At 50.4% G+C, this 25,304-nt stretch overlaps 1 protein-coding gene across 1 annotated transcript in view; it reads right to left on the bottom strand.

Annotated features, from left to right (window-relative positions):
• The window catches only part of IL11RA (interleukin 11 receptor subunit alpha), a 136,056-nt gene that overhangs the window by 74,111 nt on the left and 36,641 nt on the right, over positions 1-25,304 (bottom strand). The window contains exon 2 of the mRNA XM_033164472.1: positions 3,178-3,253. The gene's annotated coding sequence lies outside the window, so the exon portion shown is untranslated. The remainder of the gene's footprint in view (positions 1-3,177; positions 3,254-25,304) is intronic.

Raw genomic sequence — 25,304 nt, forward strand, 5'->3', positions numbered from 1 at the left:
CAGCCTTCCCAAAAATCCAGAATGACACAATTCATCTAGGTTGTGAAAGCATCACAGAATGTTGGATTTGGGAAGGATATTGAAGGTCTGCAAATCTACAGCGCCCCTGACTGGTGATGGCCACCCAGCCTCTGCATTGGCAAAGGAGAGGACGCCACTTCCTTGAGGCAGTCTGTTCCACTGTTGAACGGCTCTTGCCATTAGGAAATTTCTTGTAATGTTCATAGCAAAAAATCTGCCGCCTTGCAACTGCCACCCTCTGGAGCAACAGAGAACAAGAGTTTGCTCCATCTTCTGTGTGAGACAGCCCAGCAGGTACCTGAAGACCTCTGCCATGGCTCACATTAATATAAGCAAGGGGAAAGCCTGCTTGATCAGGCCAATGGCCCATCTTGTACAGGGTCCTGTTCTCACAGTGGCCAACCAGATGCCCCACTGGGAAACCTGCAAGCACAAGAGAAACCCTCTCCCTTCCTACGGTTTCCAGCGGCTTGTATTCAGAAACATTTCTGCCTCCAATTGTGAATAATAATAATTTATTATTTAAAAAGATCAAACATATCCATCCTTAAAGAAATCAGCCCTGAGTGCTCACTGGAAGGACAGATCCTGAAGTTGAGGCTCCAGTACTTTGGCCACCTCACGAGAAGAGAAGACTCCCTGGAAAAGACCCTGATGTTGGGAAAGATGGAGGGCACAAGGAGAAGGGGACGACAGAGGACGAGATGGTTGGACAGTATTCTCGAAGCGACTGGCATGAGTTTGGCCAAACTGCGGGAGGCAGGGGAAGACAGGAGGGCCTGGCGTGCTCTGGTCCAGGGGGTCACAAAGAGTCGGACATGACTGAACGACTGAACAACAACAACAAACCCACCCACTATGGGTGGCTTTCAACAGAATATTAAAAACAGGATAAAACATCAAACATTGAAAACTTCCCTAAACAAGGCTGCCTTCAGATGTCTTCTAAAAGTCAGATAGTTGTTTATTTCCTTGGCATCAGATGGGAGGGCATTCCACAGAGCGGGCGCCACCACTGAGAAGGCCCTCTGCCTGGTTCCCTGTAACCTCACTTCTCGCGGGGAGGGAACTGCCAGAAGGCCCTCAGAGTTGGACCTCTGTGTCCAGGCTGAACAATGGGGGTGGAGACGCTCCTTCAGGGATCCTGGGCCGAGACTGTTTAGGGCCAAATATAGCCTTCCCAACTAGTAGCCATCAGAAGAACCTTACACTCCATAAATCTGTCTAATCTTCTTTTAAATCCATCCAATTTGGCGGCCGTCACTACCACCTTGTGGCAGGGAGTTCCATAGTTGAACTGTGCGAGTATTTTCTTTTGTCCTGAATTCTCCCAACATTTAGCTTCCTTGGATGCCCCCCAGCTGGGTTCTAGTATTATGAGATTTCTCTCTCCAATTTCTCCATGCCATGGGGTTTATAAACATCTATCATGCCACCTTTTTAATCTCACCTTTTCTCTAAACTAGAAAGCCCTAAATGCTGCAACCCTTCCTCATAGGGGAGGTTTCTCCATCCCCTTGATAATTTTCATTGCCCTCTTTCTACACCTTTCCCACAATAATCCACAATAATCATCTCTTCTCCAGGCGGAGCATACATAGATCTTTCTGTTGTGCTCCAGACCAACGGAACTATATCAGTACCAGAGAAAGTAAACTTGGAGCAATGCAGCCAGAGAACTATAAAGGCAGAAAAATGGAAGCTAATTCCCCCCGCCTTCACGGAGACTGTGCACAGCAACGGGTTAAACAGAAATAAAACCAAAACAACTTATTTGGTTAATAAATGGCTAATAAAAGAGCAGCAATTTAATTGTAGCTCACCCTATCCTGAAGACTCCGAGGGCAGTTAACAGATTAATAATAATAATAATAATAATAATAATAATAATAATAATAATTTATTTATACCCCACCCATCTGGCTGGGTTTCCCCAGCCACTCTGGGCGGCTTCCAACAGAATGTTAAAATACAATAATTTATTAAACATTAAAAGCTTCCCTAAACACATGAATTAAACAAATGAAACATCCACTCTAAATCCAATTCGGCAGAAAAAACTCAATTGGTCTCTTAACCCCACCACCGTCTCTCTGCTTGTCCGCTGCAACAGAAGCCCGGCTGGGCTTTGATTAATCTCCGAGGGAGAGCAGAGCGTTCCATAAATGCAGGGTCCGCACATGCCGAAACTTTCTACATACCCCTCCTGGTTTACGGCCCCATTAAAAGGTTGCTTTGGGTTGACCTTGGGAGAGTTGGATGAGATACAATCGACCAGGGCTGCTGCTGCTGCTACTGTCACTGCTGCTAGGGTAATAAGTCTGGCTTAGCTCAGGAGATCTAGAGAAACATTTCGGCTTAGATAGCCTGAGTGGAAGTTTGAGCTACAAAAGCAGCAGCACAAAGCAGCCTGCTGCACCACCATTGCAGAACCGCACTGGAGTTAACTTTTACCAGAAGGAAATAAATTTGGAAGCTTCTGTTCTGAGTGTGGGAACACGACAGCACTAAAGTGGTAAGCCGGCCGAGTTTTGGAATATATTTATTAAATGCCGTAAAGCAGCTTCGTGAGGGTTTTTTTGTTTTTTTGCCCTAAACGGTGCAGCAAATAGCAAGCAAACGGCTGCAGCAGCCGTAAGGACTCTCTCCCTCGCTGTGCGGAAAACACACGTTGTAAAAACAGCCATGGACTTGTGTGCAATGCGCCCTGCAAAACGCTTTGAACTCGGCTGCGCAGGACCGAACGCTTCCCAACGCTCTGACTCAGATACGAAAGAGTCCAGCGTGTGCGGTGACCCCGTTGACGCAGGGGTCCCAGAGTGCTGCTGACTCAGTGCATGGTGACTCAGCGATGCCGTGTCCCCTCTGGAGGAGCCAAGCTCATTCTGCTGGGATCGGACGGAGGAACCCAGCGCGGCACCCTCGGAGAATGCCCCACGTGTCACAAAACACATGCACAGCATAGGGATGGAGAGGTTCAGGCAGCGCATGCCTCCTTCAGACACCCCGTTTGCCCAAGTAGTATTTAAACCACTTATGAGTGACCCACGGGATTTCTCCTCTGCCTGGTGCAACAACCGGACAGGACCATGCCCCGGAACCCACAAATGCAAGCCTCCCTCCCTCCATTCCTGCCGTCCTGTGGAAAGAGCTTACCTTCAAGACCTGGTGCTGCTTCTGCCGCCTCTGCAGTTCCCCATGGCCTCGCAGCAGCCGCCAGATCACAAAAACTCTGGGAAAAGAAAGGAAAGGGTGGGTTGGTGGAGGGGGGCTGCTATTATTGACGCTGGCTGCAGCCGGAGAGCTGGGAACACACCCACCCAATCCCCATCGCGACCCCCGCTTCTTTCTGCCCCTCGCCCAAGCCTCCCCGCAGCCCACGCCCCCTCCCCTCGGCAGCCACCCCACTGCACCCAACCCGAGCCCCTCGCCTACCCGTAACCTGAGGCTCTGGCAGGAGCCGAACAGCAACTGCTCTGTTAACAAGCAGAACGGCAGCCAAGGCAGCCCAGCGGCTCCTGCCTGCTGCTCGGGAGGAAAGGAAAACCATTTCCCCCCACCTCCCTCCCCCCACCGGCCCAGCCACACGCTGGAGAAATTCCTAAAAATAATGTCAAAAGCAAAGCACTCGTAAAAAAGCTTGGCGGCTGGGGAATGGAGTGGGGGAGCCGGGGCCTGGGTTCGATTTCAGGCTGCAGATACCAGGAGCGAAAGGCAGGCCTCCCTCCCCGGCTCTCCCTCCGCTTTGCAGGAGCAAAAGCAGGAAAGGAGCATCATCTCCCAGAGCAAAAGGCAACCTGCACAGGTGTGGGTATCGGCGGGCGAGGGAGAGGAGGAGGCGATCCGAGGGTGCTGTGAAAAAACCATGCACAAATCACACAATTGTTGTGAGCAGGCTCAAGGCTATGGGAGGTCACGCTCTGCAGTAGCAAACGGCCACTTGAGTAAAAAACGGGGCTTGAGGAATTTACATGAGAGGCATGAGGTTGTGGGCGAGAGCATAGGTAAAGGGACCCCTGACCATTAGGTCCAGTCGTAGATGACTCGGGTTGTGGCACTCATCTCGCTTTACTGGCCGAGGGAGCCAGCATACAGCTTCCTGGTCATGTAGACAGCATGACTAAGCTGCTTCTGGCAAACCAGTGCAGCGCATGGAAACGCCGTTTACCTTCCCACCGGAGTGGTACCTATTTATCAACTTGCACTTTGACGTGCTTTCCAACTGCAAGGTTGGCAGGAGCTGGGACTGAGCTCCCGTTGCGGGGATTCGAACCGCCGACCTTCCGATCGGCAAGCCCTAGGCTCTGTGGTTTAACCCACAGCGCCACCCGCATCCCGCAAGAGCATAAGAGCATAAAAGCGGCCTGCTGGGTCAAGACAGGGAGCCACCTAGCCCAGGTGCCCCAAAGAGAAGCCCGCAAGCAGCACCTGAGAACAGGAAAACTTTCCTCTCCTGTGTCTTCCAGCAAATGGGATTCAGAATCCACTGTGGAGGCAGAGCAGAGCCATTCCACTGAGTTCCAGTGTTAGGAGAGAGGGAGGAAAACTCTTCTCTCTCCACCTGCTGTCCCCCATTGACTTTATTATGAAACTCAACAGTACAGGTGAAACTCGAAAAATTAGAATATCGTGGAAAGGTTCATTTCTTTCAGTAATTCAACTTAAAAGGTGAAACTAATATATGAGATAGACTCATGACATGCAAAGCGAGATATGTCAAGCCTTTATTTGTTATAATTGTGACTATTATGGTGTACAGGTGATGAGAACCCCAAATTAACAATTTCAACTTTGGGGTTTTCATCAGCTGGACGCCACAATCATCACAATTATAACAAGCAAAGGCTTGACGTATCTCGCTTTGCATGTCATGAGTCTATCTCATATATTAAACTCCAGTCGCTAATGAAAACAATTGCTTACATAAATGGACTTTTCCACGATATTCTCATTTTTCGAGTTTCACCTGTACATAGCAGGGCATGAGCTTGTTTCAGTCCTTACAAACCACCCTGCAAGGTAGGCCAGCGCTGTCACCCCCATTCTGGAGGGAGAGGGGGCACTGAGGTGGAGAGAGCATGGTTGCCTACAACCACCTAACAAGCTGACTGATGGCAGAGGAGAGGTTCACCCCAGGCACCTTGCTTAGCTTTGGCAAGTAAGTGTGACAAGGCATTGTGCGGCCCACATGTTCCATGTCATAGTACTCTTGTAGCCCACATGGCATAAAAAGTTGGACCGCCCAACTCTGTCACGGGAGCACAGGAAGGAGCCTTATACTAAGCGGAGAATTGGGTTCTTGTAGCTCAATATTGTCTACCCTGACTGGCAGCAGTGGCTCTCAAAGCTTTCAGGCATGGAAAATTCCCAGCCTTAGCTGGAGATGCCAGAGAGAATGGTGTCTCTGAGCTATGGGCAAGCGGCTAGACGAGACCTCTAGAGCAGCTAGAGGTGCTCAGCTGAGCTGGGAGGGGTCCTCATCCTGCTGCCACCCCTCCCTCCCTCCAGAAAGAAGGGGTCAAAGGGCTCCCCGGGCACCTGGGTCCCTTAGCCGCCTGCCCATTCATCATGGCTTCCCCCGCCACCCTTACAAAACCGCAGCCGTGCAACCACTCTCCTGCTGGACGGCTTTCCGTAGCTGTCCTTTGGCTAGCGATGCCTCCTGGCCCGTGGCAGGGCAAAGCCACAAGCCCGCTTCCAAGCACGGAGGCACTCGGGTCAGCCAGCAGGCGAGCTCCAAAGCAAACAGCCCACTGCCGCTCCCGTGCTCCTTCGCTCGCCGGGATGGGAGCGCTGCATTCCAGCCGTGCAAAACAGCCCTCTGCCGCTTCCAAAACAAAGGCCCCTTTTGGGCTCCGGGCAGCTCCAAGCGCACCTGAAATCTGGCATGAGAAACAGCCCCTCGAAAGGTGCTGGGCGACCGATTTGGTCTGGGAAGAGGGGGGCCCGTTAACCCCTCAGTTCCCGGGGGAAAGGAAAAGTCACGGGGTTGGAAAGGCAGAATGTGGAGGGGGCAGGGGCGACGCAAGATCTGCTCTCTTTCCACCCATAAATCACGTTCTGCTTGGCTCCGGCCTTGCCAAGCCATGTGGTGGCCATCGCCACAGCAACCTCGTGTCAGAAACAAATCACAGAAGAGGGTGGGCCTCTCGCCCCGCAGCAGCAGATATGGGCAGGATCCGTTGCAGGAACGCTGCACTCCCTAAGAGACTAATCACGGGTCTGTGGAGATGCTGAGAGGCAACAGCCTACTGCGTCAGACGCCAGGCACGGGAATCGGCACAGCCAATGTGCATTTTACAGGGAGAGAAAGAAATTTCCATAAATCCTGAGAGGTCAGGGTTGAAAAAGGAGCTGAAGTCATTCCATCAGGCTGCAGAGCTGGGGGGGGGGGGCAAAGCAGGGCCAGACCATCTCCTCCGCTGAGAGATCAGCCCCCTTTGGCCCTCGTTAAATTGCCTCCTGGCAGCAGAGATGCCATCAGGCCACCCAAAACCGTTTGAATCGCAGTTGCCCGTTATCAGAATTCTAACGCTAAGAGCTAGTGCCCAAGCTTGTTCTTCCCCTTCCCATTTATTTGTTAATTTCAGAGAATTTATATACCACTTGATTGTAAAAACAAACAAACAAATAAATAAACAGTACACAAACAAATAAACAGTACATAAGTGATACAAACAATTGCATCACATGTACTTATTTGCCCTACTGTATACTCTGTTGCAGGGGTCAGCAACCTTTTTCAGCCGTGGGCCGGTCCACTGTCCCTCAGACCATGTGGTGGGCCGGACTATATTTTTTTTTGGGGGGGGAGGAATGAACGAATTCCTATGCCCCACAAATAACCCAGGGATGCATTTTAAATAAAAGGACACATTCTACTCATGTAAAAACACGCTGATTCCCGGACCATCCGTGGGCCGGATTGAGAAGGTGATTGGGCCGCATCCGGCCCACGGGCCTTAGGTTGCCTCCCCCTGCTCTGTTGTAATTTCCTTTTCCTTTCCTTTCACATTATAGTCGTACCTTGGTTTTCAAACAGCTTAGTTCTCGAACGTTTTGGCTCCCATAGGTGGCAAACCTGGAAGTGACCGTTCCGGTTTGCGGACTATTTTTGGAAGCCAAACGTGCGATGGGGATTCCGATTGGCTGCAAAAGCTTCAGCTAGCCACACTTTGGTTTACGAATGTTTTGGAAGTCGAACAGACTTCCGGAATGGATTCCGTTCGACTTCCATGGTACGACTGCATTCATATTTCTTTTATTTCATAATATTTTTTTCAGTGAAAACTTCTAATAACTAACTAACTAACTAACTAACTCTAAACAATCAAGTTCTTACAAATGTGGAACGAGTCCCAAGGAGCTGCTAGGCTCCAAAACCCCAGAGAAGACTCTCAGGAGAGATCGTGCCCTTATGGAAACCTCTGAGGAGGAGAAACCCCAAGGGATGACAGATCCCTTCACTTTGACTGGTGGTTGTGCAAATCTGGCTTCTAAAGCCTCGCTATGTGATACTTCTGACAGGCAAACAGGACTCAGGAGGTGTGAAATGCCCAGCATGGAAGATTTGAACCAGCGGCAGAGCTCAGCATCGGACTCCAGAGGTCGAGCTGACCCAAAAATACTCAGAATCTGGAAGCGGACCTGCTCCTTTCTGGGTAGCACATGCGGCCCACGTGCCTGGCATCCTCCGTTGGCTCATCTGAGGTCCAGGCCCCTTTTTGCAGGGAGGGGGGCACAGTTCACAGTTGGTTGTAGGCCTGACACAGCATCTATTCCCCCCCCTCCGCTCCAAAAGCTGGAAGCCTTTGCTCCTGGCTCCGCCAACAGAGGGCAGCTGTCATGGGGCATGGCTGGCAACTGTGCTGTTGCCCCCCCTTCCCATCCCACCCCCTTCCCTTCCCGGTCAGCCAAAAGTTCCCCCCTTCCCCCGGTCACGATTCCCGCCCCACCCCAGCAGTCAGAGAGGCCAAATTTCTGGCCCTCGCGAGGAGGCCTGTAAAGCAAGACTCCCTCAGGTGCGTTTGCCTTGGCGCGGGTTCAAGCCCCGGCCAATTAGAGCTACAGAAAACATACACTAAAAAAAAAAAAGCCCCAATGGAGGAAAATAAGCTTTGCTGGGAGGAACCGTGTGTGTGCGTGTGTGCATTTCTATCGAACCCAGATGGCGAAGGCGCAGAAAGGAGAGGGGCAGGAGGGGGGAAACAGAGGCCCCAAAAATAATAAAAGGGGAGCCTTGTTTGAAGCAGGGCTGTTGAAAAGGAGGGGGCAGGAGGGCTGATTCAGCTCCTGCAGTAAATTGGTGGTGGTGGTGGGGGAGCGGAGAGAAGGGGCCCAATGCAGGTTTGGGGGGAAGCAGATCAGATTCCGGAGGAAAGATGCAGCTTGCAGGCATCGTTTCTCCGCTTCTTCCAAATTTGTTTCTTTGTTTATATCTCATTTCTTTCTCCAAGGAGCTCAAAGGTGGGATAGGCAGGGCATCGGTCTGGGGAGACAACAGAGGAGTCCACCTTTGGGGGTGAGGTCAAGCTGTTGGGAGCTAGCAGCGCCTGCTGTGGCTGCAGAGACCGATAGGGGAGAGACATGTTTTGTTGCAGATGGGGCAGATGAAGGTGCCCGGTTGTGCTGCTGCAGATGCACCAGGGCGTTCCTTCTTTCTGCGCTCCTCCCAGCGGTCATTCCTCCTCTGGTCACTGCTGTGATACACAACCTGACTGCCTGTCTCCAGGTAGTGCGGTTGTCTGCAAGGGATTATTCCCACACGGCGGGGTTGATGTTGCCAGCCTTCATGCCATTGCAGATTTGCAGATATCTCTGTGATTCATAAGAACGCAAGAGCCTGCTGGATAAGGTGTCCAGCGTCCTGTTTTCACAGCAGCCAAGCAGATGCCCCAATGGGAAATCTGCAAGCAGGATTTGAGCACAGGAACCCTCTGCCCTCCTTTGGCTCCCAGAAACTGGGATTCAGAAGCATGGCTGCCTCCGACTGTGAGAGCACAGCCATGCTGGCTAGGAGCCATTGGCAGCCCTCTCCTCTCTCCAATCTTCTGTTGAAGCCCTCCAAGTTGGTGGCAATCACTGCCTCTTGTGGGAGGGAGTTCCATAGTTTAACTTTGTGCTGCATGAAGAATTCCATCCTCATTTAATCCCCACAACATCCCTGTGAATTAGGTTAGGCAGAGGAGCTGCAACTGGCTCAGGGTCACTCAGCGAGCTTCGTGGCCGAGAAGGGGATTTGAATTCTGGTCTCTCCCAGGTCTTAAACCACCACTGGCTCTCTGGCCGGCAGCCAGGAGGGTGCTCCACCAGGACAAAGACCAAGAAGATGGGTGCTGCTTCCAGGTGAAGGTTTGTCGTGGGATTGATGTAGCGGATTTGAGCACGCCTGTCTTTTGGCTGCTTCCGCACAACACTCTCCGTCATCAAAATATCAGGCTCCACTTGTTTCCTTTTTGCTAACATTTCACCAGGATTTACTGCTACTCTTGGAAATCCACTAAGCAAACACAACCTCTTGTCCATCGTGCTGGTGTGAAAGCCTGAGGAGCCTGCCCTTACTGGGGTAGATTGTCACAAGCCCACTTCCGTCTGCTCCTCTCCTGAGCAAAACTGCAGCCATCTTGTCTCCAGTGGCCCAAAGGATGCTCTGGCTGGGATTCTTGCATTGCAGGGGGTTGGACTAGATGACCCTTGGATTCCCTTCCAACTCCACATTTCTATGATGGATGGTGATGAGCAATTCAGGGCTTAGCCACGCCTCCATTTGCCTCGCCACTTCCCCCTGGGAAAAGCTGCGGTTTAGCACTGAATTGGAACAAACGGCAATCGGGTTTCCTGTGGATTGCTGTTTGTTCCGATTTAGCACTAAAGAGTGGGGTTTTTTGGGGGGGGAGCAATGGGCCAAACAGCACAGATTTCCAACCCTGATGCGTGAGCAAAACAATAGTGGCTGCAGGTGCGCCTTCAAATAACTCAAACCCAATCCATTAAAGGATTTAAAGAAGTTAAAGCCAGCAGTTTAATCTTGGCTCGGAAATGCACTGGTGGTCAGTGCAGCTGGTATTTAGCAGTGGGGGCGGGGGTGTCACATGACTCAGGCAGCCATATTTCAATACGGTGAGCTTTGAAGAGGACTTTGAAGGGCCACACAGAGCACATGGCAGCAGTCAAACCATGGCTAGATGGGTCATGGATTTCTGTGGCCAGGGCAGCCTTCTAAGGACTTTTGAAGACACCAGACTTTTAGAAGACATCTGAAGGCAGCCCTGTTTAGGGAAGCTTTTAATGTTTGATGGATTGCTGTATTTTAATATTTTGTTGGGAGTCGCCCAGAGTGGCTGGGGAAACCCAGCCAGATGGGCGGGGTATAAATAATAAAATTATTATTATTATTATTTATTATTAAGGACCGCACTGACTGTGGCCAACTTAAGGTTTTACTATTTCATTTATAAAAGTATTTCTGCACTGTTCTCTCGTAAAATATTAGGGTGGCATACAGCAACACGGAAAAACATTTAAAAGCAATGCAGAGTGATCATTAAAACGATGAACTGCTCAAGGATATGTTAAATGACTCTGTAGGTTTGTGAGCTTAAAAAAGGGGCTTGAAGACCCTTGGATACGCGAAAGTCAAAAGGAAGGATGCCGAGAGGAGAAAACAAAGGAATAAAATGTTACAGTTGTCAATGCAAGGTAGATAGAAGAACAAGGGTCTGAACAAGAGTTTTGGTGGAGCCTGTAAAAAATAAATAAAGGCAAATTCTGCCTTGAGGATCTCATTCTACATTTCAAGATGTAGGGGAAATGAATCTCGACTTGCAACACATGGACAAATTCAAACAAGGTAATTATGACCTTCAGCAGGGACGGCACTTTCATCTTCTTTAAACTTGACCCCAGGCACAGGTCAGTAGGCAATCAGAGTGTCTCCTCTTTAGTCAGCTGCATGAGTAACTGTTGTTGAATGCAAACATTTATTGAGAAATCCCGCCTCAGTCGCGAGCCAAATATGCACTTATGCAGTCAATCGGAGGATAGCGCTGTATTTATAAATTAAGTGACTGTTCCTTAAGTCTAAATTTGGAAGCATTAAAAATATCCAAAGTGCAGATGACACTCATTGCCTCACACAAAGGCAATTACACTTCGGAAACACGGCAATTGTTACCCAAGGAATGAACGGGAATGAATAAGAGCAGCAGGCTCTCACACCAGACCTCTGAGACCTGACCTGTCTGTCTTCTCCTGACTCTTCCACTGCCCCAAATCTGGCCACCCAGGGGTGTTTCATCCAGCCCAGCATCCTCTTCCCAGATGCCTATGGGGAACTCCAACCATGGAGACAGAGCACAGCCATCATGGCTAGTAGCCGTTGATAGCTCTCTCTCATTGGCCACGGTGAAAACTTCCAGACTGGACTACTGCAACATGCTCCCTATAGGGCTGCCCTTGAAGATTATCTGGGACCTAAGAATAACAGAACAGCCTGCTGGATCAGGCCAATGGTTCATCTAGTCCAGTGTCCTGTCCTCACAAGGTCAACAAGATGCTCCAAAAGGGAAACCAGCAAGCAGGATTCGAGCACAAGAGCCCTCTCTCCTTCCGTGGTTTCCAGCAGCTGGGAGACAGAAGCACTGCTGACTTTGACTGTGGTGGTAGAACATAGCCATTGAGGCTAGTAGACATTGATAGCCCTTCCCTCCATGAATTTGTCCAATTCTCTTTTAAAGCCACCCACGTTGGTGGCCATCATTGGCTCCTGTGGGAGGGAGTTCCATAGATTAACTACCGGTATGTAGTTTAACTCTGGAAATGAGGCAGTTGTTATCAAAGGATCAATCTAGAATGAAGATGATCTGCTGGCAGTCCTTCAGACCTCTGAGTTGTTGTTGTTTAGTCATTTAGTTGTGTCTGACTCTTCATGACCCCATGGACCAGAGCACGCCAGGCACTCCTGTCTTCCGCTGCCTCCTGCAGTTTGGTCACACTCATGTTGGTAGCTTCGAGAACACTGTCCAACCATCTCGTCCTCTGTCGTCCCCTTCTCCTTGTGCCCTCCATCTTTCCCAACACCAGGATCTTTTCTAGGGAGTCTTCTCTTCTCATGAGGTGGCCAAAGTATTGGAGCCTCAGCTTCAGGATCTGTCCTTCCAGTGAGCACTCAGGGCTGATTTCCTAGAGAATGGATAGGTTTGATCTTCTTGCAGTCCATGGGACTCTCAAGAGTCTCCTCCAGCACCATAATTCAAAAGCATCAATTCTTTGGCGATCAGCCTTCTTTATGGTCCAGCTCTCACTTCCATACATCACTAGTGGGAGCGATGTATGGGGTCAGGTCTGAGACCTCTGAGACCTGATCCCAAATCTGAACATCCGGGAGGGCGCTTCATCCCCTCTTTGCTGATGGCCCATCAAGGAGTCGCCTGGCTCTCTCCGTTGGCCTCGGAAGCAGCTGCTGCTCCCAAACTGGAGCCACTGGAGGTGCAAGTTCTGGCAGTCTCTGCAAAAGGGACTCGGTGGCCCTGCCAGCCAGCCAAGGCAGCCCATGCAAACAGAGCCCTCTGCACCCTTCCTGCCTCGGCCAGCTTCCTATTTCGTTTGGCACTGGCCATGTTTCTGAAAAGGCGGCGACTCTGTCAAGGACCCAGCAAATTCTTGTGCTCTGTGTGCTCTTTTTTTAGGTGTGATGGGGGGAAGCAGCAGCCAAATAGCACCTAGGAAACCAGAGGGCTATTTAGAGAGGAGTCGGGAGGGTGCGAGTACAAAGGAAGAGATGAAAAAGAAATGCAAAGCATGAGGCAGAGTCAGACCCCTGGAGTCTCTCTCAAACCCTACAGCTCAAGACTGGCAGCCTTCTAATGCCAGCCTAGTCTGAAAGAGAGTTATCCAGTGATGTAGCAGGGGTTGCCAGTGCCCAGGGCTGCATGGAGGGGTGGGAGGGAGAAGAGAAGAAGAAGAAGAAGAGGAGTTTGGATTTGATATCCCGCTTTATCAGTACCCAAAGGACTCTCAAAGCAGCTCACATTCTCCTTTCCCTTCCTCCCCCACAACAAACACTCTGTGAGGTGAGTGGGGCTGAGAGGTTTCAGAAAAGTGTGACTAGCCTAAGGTCACCCAGCAGCTGCATGTGGAGGAGCGGGGAAGTGAACCCGGTTCACCAGATTACGAGTCTACAGCTCTTAACAGCTACACCACATTGGCAGTCCTTCAGACCTCTGAGACCTGATCCCAAAGGAGTCTGGTCTGCGTCACCCAGGAGATCACAGCCACAAAGATGAGAAAAGCAGAGCCGATCCGTTCTCTGGAGAGGTCACTTCCTGGTTTGCACGGAGAAACTGTTTGCAACAGAGCCCAGCAATGGAAGCAAACAGCTGTATTGAGGAAGCACCTGTGGGTGGTTCAGTAGGGACACAAATCCTGCACTGCAGGGGGCTGGACTAGATGATCCTTGGGGTCCCTTCCAACTCTACTGTTCTATGATTCTTTGACACAGCACACATTGACAGCACACACCCTGCCCACGAAATAATCCTGCAGTTTCCTACGGGTGCTAGGAATTGTGGATCTGTTGGGGGGGTGAACTACAGTTCTCAGTATTCTTCGGGAGGGGCTCTGTACTTTAATGCACATTAAAAGCTGTGTACTTTAAATGTGCTTTAAGTGAGCGACTCCACCATATGACCCTAAACAAAACCATTCTGTTCCAGCCTCAGTTTCCCAACTGTAAAATGAAAATTGGCACTCACAGGAGCGAGCTCTGTGTGTGTGTGATCTCAAGTTGAAAAAGCAAGAGAAATGTGCTGCCAATGTGGCAGATGGAAGCGAAGAGCATCCAGGAACAAGCTCCACTTTTCCCCCATCGTTTCCAGGACCAATACAGGCCCCTGGCACCAACCGGCCAGCTTGCTCCACCAGGGGCCAGGACTTCCTGGCCGGATGCTCTCCTTGCAGCCAACTCCTTTCCCCTCCCTCCTTCCGCAGTGACATATTTACAAGAAAGCCCAGCAAGAGGATGCAGCGTGTCACCAGCTCGTATTTTCACACTTGCTGGCTGTTGTTTGCCCGGCAGGCAGGCTTCCTCCTCTCCCAAAATAATATTAGCGACTCAGCTCTGATCCAAAAGGCTGGCCGTCAGCAATTGGCCAGCACAACTGGCATCGGGGCATGGGGGGGGGAGTGGAATGGCTAGGGTTCTCCCCAGGGGAAATGAAATGCAAGTCAGAAAGAGTGCTATCCACTCTTCTTCAGATACATGCATGCATGCACATGAAAGCTCATACCAAGAACAAACTTAGTTGGTCTCTAAGGTGCTACTGGAAGGAATTTTATTTTTATTTTGTCCCGACTACGGCAGACCAAAACGGCTACCTACCTGTAACTGGAATTATTGGGTTATTGTTGGGTCCAAGATAGATTCTGGAATCTCTGAGAAGCTCTCTCTCTCTCTCTCTCTCTCTCTCTCTCTCTCTCTCTCTCTCTCTCATTAACCCTATCATTCATTCCCTCTACCCAAAAACGACTCCCCAAAAGCTTTTCTTTGCCCCACTGGGGAAAATTCGAAGGAGCATGTCAACCGTTCAGAAGTCAAGGAGAGAGTGCTGAAAGCATCCATGGTTATAAATCTGAGCTTTTGGCATCTTCACAAAGGGGGGGGGGATGGGTGCGTTAAACCATGGAGTAAGAATGTAAGAGGAGCTTGCTGGATCAAGCCCATGGTCTATTTGGACCAGAATCCTGTTCTCATAGTGGCCCTCTAGGTAAAGGTAAAGGGACCCCTGACCACTAGGTCCAGTCGTGTCCAACTGTGGGGTTGCGGCGCTCATCTCGCATTACTGGCAGAGGGAGCCGGCGTACAGCTTCCGGGTCATGTGGCCAGCATGACTAAGCTGCTTCTGGCGAACCAGAGCAGCGCACGGAAACGCCGTGGCCCTCTAGGGGAACCCAAAAGCAGAACCAAAGCAGAAGAGCCCTCTCTCTTCCGGTGGCAACAGTGGGTGGATCGCATTTCAGGGATCCGCTGATTTGCTACTGAGCCCTGTTCTAGGTGCTAATGCGGACTCTGGAAACCTGGCACCCTCCAGATATTTTGAGCTACAAGTCTGATCAAGGTAAAATACATAAAATAAAATAAAATAATTATTTCATTTTAAATGCTGCATACTGCCCTGGGAACCTTTCATTTGAGGAGAGGCGTAAAAATATATCTGCAATAAACCCAGATGCCAACTTTGCTGCCACATAAACCCGGACAACACCATTACTGGCCCCAACAACATCAAACATACCATCTCAGGACTATTTAATTGCTCATCTTTTAACATTGTGTATGCAATCAAATGGCAACAGTGCCCTTCAGCTCTCTATATTGGACAAACAGGCCAAACCCTACGCCAAAGGATAAATGGACATAAATCTGATATCAGGAATCACAAGACAGAGAAACCAGTAGGAGAACACTTCAATCTCCCAGGACATTCTATAAAAGATCTCAAAGTAGCTGTCTTAATACAAAGGAATTTCAGAAATAGACTGGAAAGAGAAGTGGCTGAATTGCAACTTATCACCAAACTTAAAATCATGGAGAAACCTGGTCTGAACAAAGACATTGGATTCTTATCTCATTATACATAACAAAGCTATCTTTAGCCATCTCACCCCTTGCCTTTTCCTGTAAGACCAATTGCAGCCGTCAACAGGTTTTCCACACCTATCAGCTGATCACCCATTCCCACCACCCTTCTGAGTAATACCCCTCCCCACTCCCTCGCTATATTTAAGGATCTGGTGACTTCTGTTTCAGTGTATCTGAAGAAGTGTGCATGCACACGAAAGCTCATACCAAGAACAAACTCAGTTGGTCTCTAAGGTGCTACTGGAAAGAATTTTCTATTTTATATCAAGTGAGTAACATAAAACAAATGCATCGTTTCCATTCCATGGCAGTCACAAAGAGTTTGCCCTCCCCGACTCCCGGTTTCAGTCCTCCCTCCCTGTCTGGAGAGTTACCCCAGAGGCATCTGCCTTCCTGCACTCCCACCATCCGCAGAGGGGAGGAAACAGACCTGGCAGTGTTCGACAAGGGTTGAAAAGTTACTTCTGGGAACCCAGCATCAAGCCCGACACGCAGGCAGGCGCTTCCGCGACTCTTTGCCCCCATAGAGCGACACTCAGGAAGCCCCCCTCCCCTCCCAGAAAGCCATAGCCCCCGCAAGGGGACAGATGCAGGATGCTGGCTTTGCATTCCAGCTCCAGGGAGAAGGCTGTTTGCGGAAACCGGGAGGAAGGGCTTCTGGGTTGCGTTCCCAGCTGCAGGGAGGTAGCGAGGTAGGAAGACCCATACGAGATTTTGGGGTTCTGTCAGTGCAGAACTGCGCAGATGGCTCAGATGTCGACCCAACATGCGGCGGCTGTGAAAAAGGCAAATTCCACGCTAGGGATCATTAGGAAAGGGATCACTGGAAATAAGGCTGCCAATATCATAACGGCTAGTGTGAAAGAGGCAACACGTAGAACGATGAATGATGGGCACAATTATGTCTTTATAATTTGCAGCGAAATAATAACAGCTGTACAATCTGAATAACTAAATACATCCGGTGAGACAGCGTTCCGGATAAATACACTGTTTTGACGTGGTCTTCTTCAGTATATCACTTAATGTACATACATCTTCTCTGGAGCAGTGGTCATACTTTGAAAAACAAGAGGTGGGGGGGGGAGTCTGTGCTGGCCCCAAGGGTTTGTCCATGAAGCGAGGTCCAAGTCCAGTCCTGGGTCTAGGGGTCCAAAGGAGGTCAGTCCGGTGGGGAGCGAGGCAGGGAGCAGGTCAAGGTCCAAGGCAGGTTCAGTCACAAGGTTGCAGGTTGAGCACACGCTTGCAACTAAGTTGCTCACGCCACTTGGGCTGGGTCTGGCTGGCTTTTATCTGGCCCTATGCTTAGGGCGGTCCCGATCCTCCGGAGACTCGCCTCTCCTCCGGGCCTGGAGGCGAGCACTCCTCCTGCAGACACTTAACTCCCTTCGCCTCTCTGCCCTGAGCCTCTGTAGCTCAGGAGAGGCTGGTGGGTTACTGGACCCAGGGGCTGCCTCAGCTTCCTCTGAAGAGGCTGGGAGTGGAGCACCTGCAGGCAATGGGTCTTCCCTCCCATCAGGAGCCAGAGCAGACTCCGCTGATGCCTGCACCTGGGGATCCAGCACAGGTGGGGATCCTTCAGGCTCAAGCCCTGGCCCCGGCTCAGCTGGTTCTGGAGGCGGGGAATCCTGTGCAGGCTGGGATCCCTCAGGTTCAGCATCAGAGTCTGACTCCCAGGCCATCACAGAGTCATTGAGCAAAAGAAGTAATGTGAATAATGGGATAATGAAGATGTGTTTAAATATTATAAAATGGAAACTTAATAAAAATTATTATTTAAAAAAGAACTCGTGGACGTCCAAGGAAGCTGAACGCTGGAAGATTCAGGGCAGAGAAAAGAAAGTCCTTTGCGCAGCACATAGTTGGACTACGGAACTCATTGCCACAGGAGGCAGCGATGGCCACCAGCCTAGACAGCTTTAAAAGAGGATCAGACAAATTCATGGAGGAGGAGAGGGCTAGGGATGGCTAGGGATTGAGGTTGAATCCTGACAAGACAGGAGGCAGGCAGGGGTGGAGGACTCCCTGGTCCTGAATGGGGTAACTGTGTCCCTGTCCATGGAGGACCAGCTCCATCTGGTATGCAGGCTGAGACCCTACCTGCCCGCGGACTGTCTCGCCAGAGTGGTCCATGCTCTGGTTATCTCCCACTTGGACTACTGCAATGCGCTCTATGTGGGGCTACCTTTGAAGGTGACCCGGAAACTGCAACTAATCCAGAATGCGGCAGCTAGACTGGGGACTGGAAGCAGCCGCCAAGACCACATAACACCGGTCTTGAAAGACCTACATTGGCTCCCAGTACGTTTCCGAGCACAATTCAAAGTGTTGGTGCCGACCTTGAAAGCCCTAAATGGCTTCGGTCCAGTATACCTGAAGGAGCGTCTCCACCCCCATCGTTCTTCCCGGACACTGAGGTCCTGCTCCAAGGGCCTTCTGGTGGTTCCCTTGCTACGAGAAGCCAAGTTACAGGGAACCAAGCAGAGGGCCTACTCGGTGGTGGCACCTGCCCTGTGGAACGCCCTCCCACCAGGTGTCAAAGAGAACAACAACTACCAGACTTTTAGAAGACATCTGAAGGCAGCCCTGTTTAGGGAAGCTTTTAATGTTTAATAGATTATTGCATTTTAATATACTGTTGGAAGCCACCCAGAGTGGCTGGGGAAACCCAGCCAGATGGGCGCGGTATAAATAAATTATTATTATTATTATTATTATTATTATTATTATTATTATTATTATTATTATTATTATACCAGCAAGGATGGCTACGCTCTGCCTCCACGGTCAGAGGCAGTGATGCTTCTGAATGGCAGTTGCTGGAAACCCCAGGAGAGGAGAGATTCTCTGGTGCTCAGATCCTGCTTGCGGATTTCCCATTGGGGCATCTGGTTGGCCCCTGTGAGAACAGGAGGCTGGACTAGATGGGCCACTGGCCTGATCCAGCACAGGCTCTTCTTATGAGTTTTGCAAGAGGCACCTTTCTGGGGGGAGAAGGGCCCCGGTGCGGGTGGGAATGCGGCCAGTCTCACCCAGCAGAGCAACGCACACCTTGCCACGGAACCCGTGCCCGTTCCCCTTTAAGAGGAGGGAAAGAAAGCGTTGGAGAAAGGAGGCCAGCTCTGTTCCCTTCTCCACCGTGTGTTACCTTTTAAGTTCTCTGCCTCCTGGGCTCCTGGGACAGACACTTGACCAGCAGCCAACACTTATCCAGCACTCTTTCATTCGAGCTGTTTTACAAGCTGTGAGAAGATTGTTGAGTTGGCGATGAGGGAGGAGGGAGGGAGGGAGCAAGAAATCCCAAAATCTGCAAAAGGGAGGCTGCACCTCGAGGGCTCTTTTTCCAAACCAGCTTTAACCTGGCAGGTTCCGTTTCTGATGCATCCGTCGCCTCGTCACAGAAGAATACCTGTCCAGGTAACACAAACAGCGTTGAGCTGATCTTTCACCTGAAACATGATAAAGTTGGGGTCCCTGTCATGACTCTCAGAAGAATCCCTCGCTTCTGGGGTTTTTTCTCAGTGTCTAACAATATATTTTGTCCAGTTCCGCTATTTCAATTATTTTCACATGTCCTATATGCCTTTAGATGTTTTTTTTAAAATTGTTCCCAAACTTGATTTCATTTCATTTTAAAATTATATTGTTCCAACATGTTCATGCTCGCCACCCCGCGATCCTTTGGGAGGAACGGAAGGATAGAAACGCAATAAATTAATAAATATTATTTAACTGACCCATAAGAACGGCCTGCAGGATGAGGCCAGTGGCCCATCCAGTCCAGTTCTCGCAGTGGCCAACCAGATGCCCCGAGGGGAAACTCACAAGCAGGATCCAAGCAGGAGAGCAACTCTCCCCTCCTGTGGCTTCCAGCAAGTGATCTTCAGAACTTTAAGTATTGTTTCTTGGTGAATCATCACCTTTTGGAATGTGACATTGTGGAAAGGAAATAAAAATATGTAGGAGGACGTTAGCAAGCGACCACGAAAGGTATTTCTCACTATGAATTTTGTGTGGGAGGGACAATTACTCTCTCTCTCTCTCTCATCACTGCCTGGATTCCCACAACCATAGTTACTGGAGAGGACACAGCACAGCGGAGAGGACATCTGCCTTGCATGCAGAAGGTCTCAGGTTCAATCCCTGCTGGCATCTGCAGGTAGGGCTAGAACCCTGGGGAACCATTGCTGCCAGGGCCGTCTTAGGGAGATCGGCCGCCATGGTGCAGCGATCCCTCCGCCGCCTCCCGCGCTTGCCGCCCCTCGGGGGGGCGAGCGGGGGATGAGGGGCGTGGCGCTGGAGCGGCGCGGGGCTCTGCGCACCCTTCCAGTGCTCCCGGGATGGGAGGCGAGGGCGGCCAGCTTGCAGTCCGCCCGGGAGAGCCAGTGTGGTGTAGTGGTTAAGAGCGGTAGACTCGTAATCTGGGGAACCGGGTTCGCGTCTCGGCTCCTTCACATGCAGCTGCTGGGTGACCTTGGGCTAGTCACACTTCTGGGAAGTCTCTTAGCCCCACTCACCTCACAGAGTGTTTGTTGTGGGGGAGGAAGGGAAAGGAGAATGTGAGCCGCTTTGAGACTCCTTCGGGTAGTGAAAAGCGGGATATCAAATCCAAACTCTTCTTCTTCTTCTTCTTCATGGGCGGCAGCAGCTGCGCTGCCGGAGCGCGAGAGCCCACCCGCCAGCCCGCCTGTGGGGGCTGGGGCGGGTTGGGGGGCGCCCGGTATGCCGGTGGGCTCATGGGGGAGCCCCTGGGGGGGCGGCGCCCTGGCGCGCTGTGCCACTAGCTCCTATAGATGAAACGGCCCTGATTGCTGCCAATCAATGTAGAGTCCAGGGGTCAGCAAACTTTTTCAGCAGGGGGCCGGTCCACTGTCCCTCAGACCATAGCTTCGATAACACTGTCCAACCATCTCATCCTCTGTCGTCCCCTTCTCCTTGTGCCCTCCATCTTTCCCAACATCAGGGTCTTTTCCAGGGAGTCTTCTCTTCTAATGACGTGGCCAAAGTATTGGAGCCTCAGCTTCAGGATCTGTCCTTCCAGTGAGCACTCGGGGCTGATTTCTTTGAGAATGGATAGGTTTGATCTTTTTGCAGTCCATGGGACTCTCAAGAGTCTCCTCCAGCACCAGAATTCAAAAGCATCAATTCTTTGGTGATCAGCCTTCTTTATGGTCCTGCTCTCATTTCCATACATCACTACTGGGGAAACCATAGCTTTAACTATACGGACCTTTGTCGGCAAGGTGATGTCTCTGCTTTTTAAGATGCTGTCTAGGTTTGTCATTGCTTTCCTCCCAAGAAGCAGGCGTCTTTTAATTTCGTGACTGCTGTCACCATCTGCAGTGATCATGGAACCCAAGAAAGTGAAAACTCTCACTGCCTCCATTTCTTCCCCTTCTATTTGCCAGGAGGTGATGGGACCAGTGGCCATGATCTTAGTTTTTTTTTTTTTTGATGTTGAGCTTCAGACCATATTTTGCGCTCTCCTCTTTCACCCTCATTAAAAGGTTCTTTAATTCCTCCTCACTTTCTGCCATCAAGGTTGTGTCATCAGCATGTTTATTTTGCTCAGATGGGGATTGGAAATCAGAGAGACCTGTGGCCTTTAGAACTGATGAAGCAAGAAGAACACCAGTCGGGGCATTTTCAGGCTTGTGCTCGGACATTTCAGAACAATGAGCATCCTTCTGTTTTCCCCCAACATTGTTGAGAGGGTGACCAGCCGGGTCATTCTTGGATAACGTCTTTGGGGGTTGACGCATCCAGGTGCCCACTGCTCTCTAAAGTGTCTGCTGGGTTCTTGTGTACCGGCTGATTACAAGGCAGCATTTTCGTAGTAAAAAGGATAAACTTCAAAGAGAACGGCATACGGAGACTCTGACCACCGGCGACGCAGCGGTCTCACAGTTCCTCTCAAAGGTTTCCTCAGTGGCACCCCCTGGCCAAAATGCCCTGAGTTATTTTGCAACGGGGAATGAAATGCATGAAGTCGGATTGCGGAGCACTCTCGCCTCCCAGGTGAGCCTTGCACCCTCGTTTCTGGCGTCGGGTCAAATCCCATCTCTCTGCTCTGGAGGCTGTTGGGTCAGCAGATCTTTCCCTTCTGCTGTATTCCTGCCTTCCCGTTTCGCTGCTCTTGTGGTTGTTTTTGGTTTTGTGGTTTTGCTTTAATGGTTTTCATGTGTTGTGTATGGTTTTAAATTGTGATATTTTATGTAACCTGACCCGGGGCCATTCGGCGCAGAGTGGGCTTATAAGTGTTTATTTATTTGAACATCATTTTTTTCCCCTTTTAAAATTGCTGGGTGGAATGCTTCAACCAAAGCATTGTTTCTTCCTGGGGCTCTCCTGGCGAACTAACAGCAGGCATTGTGTAGCCTAATGAAACGTGGGTGGGTTTCTTTTCTGTTTCTGTTTTTTTCTCCGATAGCCAGGCTTAATTTAATTTCTGTTAAATCAATAATGAAGCAAACTTACGAGCTAATCCCCTTCTCCCCATAAGAGAGGTGTGAGAGGCATCGGCATGCCAGCTCCCTCCTAGTCCTTTGCAAGAACCAAAACGCAGGATTGCCTTGTAAGTTGGGCCCTGAACTTGGGGGCATGTGGTCTTCAGCTGGCTGCGTGTGTGTGGCATTGCAAACGTGGCATTTCCTGCTTTGCAGGACTGCGTGTGGAAACGTACAAGGGGTGTGTAAAGAAGGAAGACCAAGATGATTGAGGGTGTCAGAAACCAAGCCTTGGGAGGAACGGTTGGAGGAGTCCAGGGTGCTCAGCCTGGAGGAGAAGAAGAAGAGACTAAAAGGAGTTATGATTACACAAATTCATGGAGAAGAATCATATTGATGGCTAGTGTGGTGTAGTGGTTAAGAGTGGTAGACTCGTAATCTGGTGAACCAGGTTCGTGTCTCCTCTCCTCCACATGCAGCTGCTGGGTGACCTTGGGCTAGTCACACTTCTCTGAAGTCTCTCTGCCCCACTCACCTCACAGAGTGTTTGTTGTGGTGGAGGAAGGGGAAGGAGAATGTTAGCCGCTTTGAGACTCCTTCGGGTAGTGATAAAGTGGGATATCAAATCCAAACTCCTCCTCCTCCTCTTCTTCTTCTTCTTCTTCTTCTTCTTCTTCTTCTTCTTGCCAGGATGGCTCTGCTCTGCCTCAACAGTCGGAGGCAGCGATGCTTCTGAATGCCAGTTGCTGGAAACCACAGGAGGGAAGAGTTGCTCTTGTGGTCGGATCCTGCTTGCTAGTTACCCACAGGCATCTGGTTGGCCACTCTGAGGACAGGATGTTGGAATGGATGGGCCACTGGCCTGAGCCAGCAGCACCTTCTTATATTTGTATGATAGCCATCCTCAAATATCTTAAGGGCTGTCACATGGAGGAAGGAGGAAGCTTGTTTTCTCCTGCTCTGGAGGGTAGGACTCGAACCCATGGCTTCACTTGACAAGAAAGGAGATTCCGACTCCTGACAGTAAGAGATGTTCAACAGCGGAATGGACTCTCTTGGAAGTCTTTCGCTGTATTGCAAGGGGTTAGACTTTTCTTCTTCTTCTTCTTCTTCGGCAATCCCTCGTAGCTGAATAAGATTGTCTTCCATAAACACGGTTTTAACAATGAGTCTGTAAGTGACTGTGGAGGCCAATTCTGGATCCACACATCCTTCCACAGTGGGGACATTGGTTCCTGGGTGGGAGTTGATTATAGTGAGAGTTTGCCAAGCGTGTCTTCCTCTTCGCATGTTTCTCCCTTGTGTCCTGAGTTCGAGAGTCTTCAAAGCCCATGACACCTTTGGTCAAGGCTGTTTTCCAACTGGAACGCTCGCAGGCAAGTGTTTTCCAATTGTTGGTGTTTATACTACATTTTTTAAGATTTACCTTGAGAGAGTCTTTTTAAACCTCTTTTGTTGACCACTAGCATTACGCTTTCCATTTTTAAGTTCGGAATAGAGTAGTTGCTTTGGAAGACGATAGTGAGGCATCCACACAACATGACCAGTCCAACAAAGTTAATGTTGAAGAATCATTGCGTCAACAATGGTGATCTTTGCTTCTTCCAGTACACTGGCATTAGTTCGCCTGTCTTCCCAAGTGTGTGTAAATTTTTTCGGAGACACCATTGATGGAATCTTTCGAGGAGTTGGAGATGGTGTTTATAAGAGGTCCATGTTTCACAAGCATACAGGAAGGTTGGCAGTACAATAGCTTTGTAAACAAGCATTTTCGTTTCCCTGCGAATGTCCTGGTCCTCAAACTCTCCGCACTTCAATCGGGAGAAAGCCGCACTCGCAGAGCTCAGGCGATGCTGGATTTCGGCATCCATGTCAAACTAGAGGTTAGACTATGTTAGACTAGAGGAGCCTTGGAGTCCCTTCCAGCTCTACAAATCTCTGAGGTTCCCATAATTTCAGATGCTGTTTGGAGCATTTCAAGGCCGAGGGAAACGGCTCTTTTCATGGGCAGGGGTCAGCCGCCAAGGGCAGATAAGTGGCTCAACTGCTTGCTAAGCTCTCAGGCGGGCAGGAAGTGAACTCTGGCTGCTCTTTTGCTCTCCTGCAGTGGCGCCAGGGCACTTGGGTGGGGGGAGAGAGAGATTGGGCCATGTGGAGGGCATGTGTTCAGTACAGAAACCTGAAAGATCCAAACCCTCTGTGATCCGGCCTGCAAGGCAGCCCTCCGTCCTACTACTACAAGCTGATGTTCCCAAGGAGAAGGAAGGCGCTAACTGCTTCCAGCAGAGATTGGGAGCCAGGATTCCTGGGATCTATCATTCACTACCCCCCCCCCATTTGCAATCCCGTTGGGCAGCCCCCATTACGTGCCTCGCTCAGCTTGCTGGGAAATGTGTAACAAGCCCATCTCCCCCCCCCCAAATACTCTTGTAAAGAGAGGGGAAAGGACTCTGAATAACCCAGGGCAATTATATTTTTATAAGACTGTTCGAGAGGAAGCTGCCCTCCCTGCATGACCTTCTCCCTTTTCTCCCTCCCTCCCTCCTTTCCCCCCCACCCCCGCCCCCCAGTTATCCTAAATGAGGCATGGCGGCTCAACACACACAGACAGGAATTTTTCTGCAGGGGCTCCTCAGAGCCAAAAGCCGGGCAAATTGCTTGAGTACCCAGCAAGTGTTCAGAGAGGCTCCCCAAGCCCAGGGAGCCAATTAAAAACAAAGTAATTTTCATGGTGGATCAGGCCAGTGGCCCATCCATTCCAGATTCCTGTGGGAAACCCAAAGGCAGGATTCGAACAACACTCTCCCTTCCTGTGGTTTCCAGCAACTAGTTTTCAGAAGCATTGCTGCTGCCTCCAACTGCGGAGGAAGAACATAGCCCTCTGCTCCTCCATGAATTTGACTAAACCTCTCTTAAAGGCATCTAGGTTGGTGCCTGCTGTGGCAGTGAGTTCCACAGTTTAACTCTGCGCCGTGTGAAGAAGTCCTTTCTTTGACCAGTCTCATTACGTTGCGCCGCACTGGATACCAAGCACCACCTGCCCCAACCAGCCTTATGAAGGGCAGGAGGGCTCACTGGGCAGAGCTGGATCGGCAAAAACAGGCCGGGAGTTGAACCGAGGGGCACACAGGCGGGTTGCAGCTCCCTGAGCTAACTGCAAGGAAGTGCAGCCCAAATTTCTCCAACCAGACACCTGAACT

The sequence above is a fragment of the Lacerta agilis genome, chromosome 11 (assembly GCF_009819535.1).
Source record: "Lacerta agilis isolate rLacAgi1 chromosome 11, rLacAgi1.pri, whole genome shotgun sequence".
NCBI lineage: Eukaryota > Metazoa > Chordata > Lepidosauria > Squamata > Lacertidae > Lacerta > Lacerta agilis.